The sequence below is a fragment of the Anneissia japonica genome, unplaced genomic scaffold (assembly GCF_011630105.1).
Source record: "Anneissia japonica isolate Jap-2015-1 unplaced genomic scaffold, ASM1163010v1 scaffold1596_len85944_cov114, whole genome shotgun sequence".
Taxonomy (NCBI): Eukaryota; Metazoa; Echinodermata; class Crinoidea; order Comatulida; family Comatulidae; genus Anneissia; species Anneissia japonica.
This window is the reverse complement of record NW_022737404.1, coordinates 17282-23505: the sequence shown is the minus strand read 5'-3', so window position 1 is coordinate 23505 and position 6224 is coordinate 17282. Positions and strand designations below refer to the sequence as shown.

The 6224-nt window shown below is 32.7% G+C and overlaps 1 protein-coding gene across 3 annotated transcripts in view; it reads left to right on the top strand.

The window, feature by feature from the left end:
• Window positions 1-4767: 4767 nt before the first annotated feature.
• The window catches only part of LOC117117336, an 11026-nt gene continuing 9569 nt past the window's right edge, over window positions 4768-6224 (top strand). Inside the window, exon 1 of one of the 3 annotated variants that reach the window (XM_033261603.1) lies at window positions 4768-4888. The gene's annotated coding sequence lies outside the window, so the exon portion shown is untranslated. Of the gene's footprint in view, window positions 4944-6224 lie in introns of all 3 variants that reach the window. The other 2 variants (XM_033261604.1, XM_033261605.1) reach the window with 2 other exon arrangements.

Here is a 6224-nt window from a genome sequence, read left to right as displayed (position 1 = left end):
GTAGTACACTGATAATATTGTGCTCATATTTAAAATATAATATGTTATTATGCAATTCTTGCACTTGAGCCATTTTTTGGTGCAAAATATCATACTATCTAACCACTCTGTCCCTTAACAGACGTCATGAATTAAATAAGCATACAAATGTGTACTAGAATTTAGGTTTCATGGTTCTAAACAGTACACTGTTAATGTTATGCTCATTTGAAATATATCAATATATAGTCGCACAATGTTATTGTGCAATTTTAGCACTTGGGCCATTTTTGAGGCAAATATCTTACTAATTAAACAATGCATCCCTTTAACAGACTGCATACCTGAAATCAGCACAAAAAGTTGTCCTAGAATGGAAGGGTTTCATGGCTGTCTAGACAGTACATGGATAAATATCATGCTCATTTGAAATCAATAATATAGTAAACACAATTTTATTGCACAATCTTGCACTTGGGCCATTTTTGGGACAAAATATCTTACTAATTAAACAATTTATCCCTTTAACAAACTGCATAACTGAAATCAACACAAAAAGTTATCTTAGAATGAAAGGTTTCATGGCTCTAGACTGTTCACAGATAATATTATGCTCATTTGAAATCAACAGTAAATACAATTTTATTGCGCAATTCTTGCACTTGGGCCATTTTTGGGGGGACATATCTTACTAATGAAACACTATATCCCTTAACGAACTGCATGCCTGAAATAAGCACATAAAGTTGGTTTAGAATTATAAGTTTCAAGGGTCTAGGCAGATTATTTTTAATATTATCGTTATTCAAAAATTTATTTTATCACATTTACGCACTGATACTGTCACAAATTGAAAAATATACCCCTTTTCAAATCGCTTTTTAAACATGAAGGGATAAAGACACCAAGCTGATATTTGGAACATCTGATCATCATATATAAATTAATTAATGGTGCAAGTTTTAACAACAAGCGTACTTGCCCACAGGGTCAAAGGTCACCATGAAAATGAGGCATTTTTGTGCATTTTTTGTCCCGAATGATCTTTTGACCTACGATTACCCCCTAAAATGACAAGTTAATAATCCGGAATTTTTTGTGGTGAAACATTTCCAACTATATATTAAGAATTTGGTGTATAAGACCCATTTAATAACTGATTTGGGTATTTTAATGGGGTCTAAATATGGAAGAAAAATTACGCAACCAAATAAGTTAGGGTCTTTACGAACCAATATTTTCGTAACGGGGTCCGGTATACCAAAAGTCATGTCATTTTCCTGTTCTACAGCCAAAAGGTAGTCTAGATAACAATTTTCAGTTAATTATCTTTATTCTATTTGAAGATATGGCTAATTGAAAATGCAACTTTACAAATATGTCATAATTGATAGCTAAAAAGGGGTATGACCCTAAAATTTCAAATGGCCGTAACTTCTATAAGAGACAGACATGGAATTGGCAAGTCAAATTTTGGGTTTGTTCGTCAGACATGTTGGTGCACATTATATCCGAGTTTCAAGAAAATCTGAGACGGTACCCAGCCATCCCATTTGTTGAGTTGGCACGGAATGACCCATTTACAAACATTGCACATTTAACAAATTTTGAAACAACACTTTTTAAAAAGAAAACTACAGTAGGCCTATAACAAAACAAAAACAAACAACAAAAAATCTGTTTTATGAACTCGCCTTTTCACTTCATACAAATTTGCTCCCTATTTGCACATTTACTTAGTATTCAGAACACAATTGTATTCCTCATCCTTCAGGTATTTTTAGCAGTGAATTTAGAAAAGATTTTTTAAACTTTGATAATGGGTTGTGCATACTGTCAATGACACAGAACCCCAGAAAACAAAAATAGCTAAATAAAACATTTGTTTATTTATACAAGAACATATCACTATATAATAAATTAAGACTAATTTATAACGTACTTGTTGTTTCAGTTTTATTTTATAACTCAAATAGTTGGGCACTGCCTGTTAAATGGTGGAACAAAGTTGATGCGTTCCACAGAAACCATCTAAGAATAATTTTGAAGATATTTTGGCCTCAAAGAGAATTAGTAATGTAAACTTGTATAAGATAACTGACACATCTCAATGGTCAAAAACGATTGAAAAATCACGTTGGATGAAGCTAGGTCACATAGTTAGATTAGATGAAAATACACCAGCGTTTATTGCCATGTCATTTGCCTTAGGTAATTCAAAAACATATAAAGGGCGTGCTGGTAGACCACAAAGTAACTTAATGAATCAATTGCAGGTGGATGTAAAAAAAAAGACATATTTGTCTTAATAGTTATAAAGACCTCATGTATCTTTAAAAAATTGCTAATGATAAGGTGTCATGGATGAAATATTTTGATAAATGCAACGTACAATAACTAGTCACAAGACTTTGAACAGAAGTTGTATATTATTTGCTGTATATGATTTTTTCAGCTGGATACTTTTCTCTGGATGTAGTTCACTCATCTTGATGACAATTTTGCCTGATGACGATCAAAGCAAAGTTTAGAATAATTTAAATTAAATCGTTGCTACAACCAAAGGCAGTAAAGCTCAGAAGTTTAAACTCATGTTTATTACTATTAATAGAATAGAAATCTTTTTTTCTTGGATACGCAATCAATATGAGGACATTGTTCTTCCTTGTTGAGGGTCCAGCTAAAAACACTTAAATAGATTAAATTAACTACAAGAAGCAAATTGAAATTAGATTGTTGGCTGAAGATTGCAAAGTGAATGTATAAAGCAGCGGACAACTGGCGGAAGATTATTTAAAAGTTTGACAGAACGATATTTAATAGTTCTTTTACCAGAATTATTTTGACAACAAAATTGTTTTTAAAATTCTTGTATTTTTGTTGTGAATATCAGTAGGATCATAAAAGTTAAAAGGAATAATTTAAGAGGAAAAATATTCTGGGAATAATTTGACCAAGGCTAAGTCTTTCACTTTGACGGGCACTATGGCTAACACTGGCATATACTCAGCCAATTTTTTCGGGGGGGGGGGGGGGGGGGGGGGGGGCAGCGGCTTTGTGCAGTCGGTGGCAGTATGTATTTACATGAAAATGTTTGAACCTCAATGAGGGCCTCATTTTTTGGTCAGCAAACTTTAATTAGACGACAATACAAGGTCCGTTAAGGATGGATTCTGCATAGCTGTTTCCTTTATAACAGACATCTGATCCTATAATATTTGCAGTCTACTTTTGTAGTAAATGACAAACATAAAATGGGGTATTTCTGTCATAAGAGAAGAAGATTAGGAATATAATCGTATTGGAAAAATGTCTAGAGTTTTACAAGCAAGTGGAGAATAATTTATTTAAACAGATTTTAGATAGGCATAAAGACAAAATTGTAGTTTGCAATATCATTTTCAAGCAGCCAGAAGGAAAAGAAGATGCAGGAAAGAAAAGTTATCAAATGGTGATATTATATTCAGAACATAAAGAACTATCACATCCAGGAGCCATGCGAATTCAGACCCAATCACTTGGTATCAAAACAAACAAAATATTGTTCTCATTATAAAAACGAACATTGCAAACCCATAATAAAAAGGTTTAAAGAAAAATACACATGTTTTAATTTTGTTTATTACTGTATTTTTTTTAAATATTTAATTTCCCCCAACAGTTTGAACGCCAAGAAGAGCATGAATTAATACAATCATGTAAAATTACATAGGTCTAAATAATAAATAAATACAATTTTAAAATGTATAATAATAGACTAAAAAGCAAGTAAAATTTAACACGGTAATACAAAAGTTGCAATTTTAATTCATCATTGAGTACAATGTACAGTGTAATTTGCAATCTTCCAAGCGTGATTCATCAATAGGAGGGCATTTTTGTCTTCTTCATCACTGTACTAAACCGATTATCAATGATGACTTTATATAGCATTAATGAAGGCCCCTATTACCTTTTTGTTTATAGCACTTTATATGATCACTGGGAATACGAAAAATGTACATAGGCCTATACTGAGATATTAATTTGATATTAACAACTGATTTCCAAAATGTCAAACCCTTATTTTTTTGTCATTATGCTGCTTGCCAGTAATATTACATCGTCTCTGACAATCAATTTCCAATATTGTTATAATGGAGGGTAAAAACCAACAATATTGTTTAACTTCTTGCTTGAAATAAAACGATCACAGTGGCATATAACGGCACCCTACTATCCATGAAATATATAATAGCAAATTAACTATGTTTATTAGATAGTGACATCCATTTGTAGTTTATTGTAGACATACAAGAAGAAACTAATTTCCTGATAATCGATAGTTATTTTATTATGATCATCGTTATTATGAATGTTTATTTTAGTTCAACAGAACAAAAGAATTGGATAATTTGTGATGTTCAGTTCAAAAGATATAGTACTGGGAAAATCGTAATAGCACTTATGTTGTTTACCAGTTTGAATGGATTTATTGTCACACGTTGCAATGATTGTGTGACTAATTATAATTTTTTACCTATATTGACGTTTATAGCTTGCCACTGTCTCCTTTCGGCGTTCTCAGACATCTAACACCAAATTTTCTATTAATATTGAATAGTTACAAAGCTATTTCTACTTGTCCTAAACAATTCTCTTGATTTCAACATATTTAAAATGGTTGTTGATGAGATTTAATAAAAACAATTGTATGATATCTGTTTTAATTCCGTTTTCATGTCTTTTTTCAGGAGCTTTAATATTTTTTTAGCAACATTGTTGTGAGGGCGCTAATGTTTTTAGAAAGGCAGAGCCGTAGATAGTAGAAAGGGGAATTCCCAACGTACCGTGAAAACCAAGTTGGAACGAACGCGCCCGCCACCTCCCTCTCTCTGGGTACTGATGATCGGCTACCATATTGATTGTGGTAGGTTTTTACTAACAAAGGTCAAGAATAACTCTCGAATACAGACATTTCGTTGGTAGTGTAGTAATTTTAATTTACAATTATGTCAACAATAACATTTATGCAGTGTAGACAGGATGCGTTGAATATTCTCCTCGATATTCAATGCATAGCCATAGGGCCTAGGCTTAGTTAGGCCTTCGGCCTAGCCTAGGCCTAGTTAACCCCCAGCCCTAGTATACGCCTCGGCGCTAATGCACTTTAGTACTGTAACACTTCTATCTTCAAAAATAGTATATTTACCTACTGTGCACTACTAACAATATCTTACAATGATTTTTCATCCAGTTCTGCCACTAACAACGCCAGATTTTAGCATTTTATTACTAGAACCACGGCTTTCAATGCCTAAATTATAGTTCCATCCTTCGTCTCCGTGTTCAGCGAAAATATGATGGCGAATTGGTGATCGAGCCTAATTCTGTTGCCAGAATTCAAACTATGTGTGTTGGTGTTGCCAGAATTAGTAGATCAAGATCAAGCGTCAAGCGTCAGATTCTGAACTTATCTGTAGAGCGATGAGAAGTTCTATGTCTCGTGAGAGAAGGGAAATGGAAGACAGCACAAACATGCATACATTATTTAATGAAATAAATAAATATATGAAGGTCCTAAATGCAATGTCCTGGGTGTAATAATGACCATGATTGAAAATTGATCGGATTGATTGATTGATTGATTTATTGATTAAGTGAATGAGTGGTTGTTTAGGTACGTGGATGGGTGAGTGTCTGATTGCTTGATTAATTGATTGATTGATTTAATAATAATAATAATAATAATAATAATAATAATAATAATAATAATAATAATATAATAATAATTTGATTTAATTTGAGTTTATTCAGAAAATCATTGCACAATTACATCGAAACATTGGTAAAGAAAAACTTATAGGCCTAATAAAAAATTGATATCAAACAGAAAGCACAAACAGTGGCATTCTACTCCAGCAGAATACTGGTACATTTTTTTCTAACCTGGTTGGGATCCATACCATACGTCTTCTATGATCACACAATTGTTTTCAATTCAAGCAATTTGACGGTAATGTGTTGTAGTTCAATATGTAATGAAAGTGTACATGTATCATTTCACACAAAAAATAAACGCCTCTGTCAAAACCCATTCTCAACAATAAACATCGAAACAATTTGTCCAACCGGGATTCGAGCCAGACACCTTCTGCTATCTATAAACGGTAAAGAAGAGGAAATTGCGAGTTCGAAAAAATTCCCCAACAGAGATCCGAACCCGGGGGTTTCTGCTATCTGTCTTTTGTCTGTCTATATATATA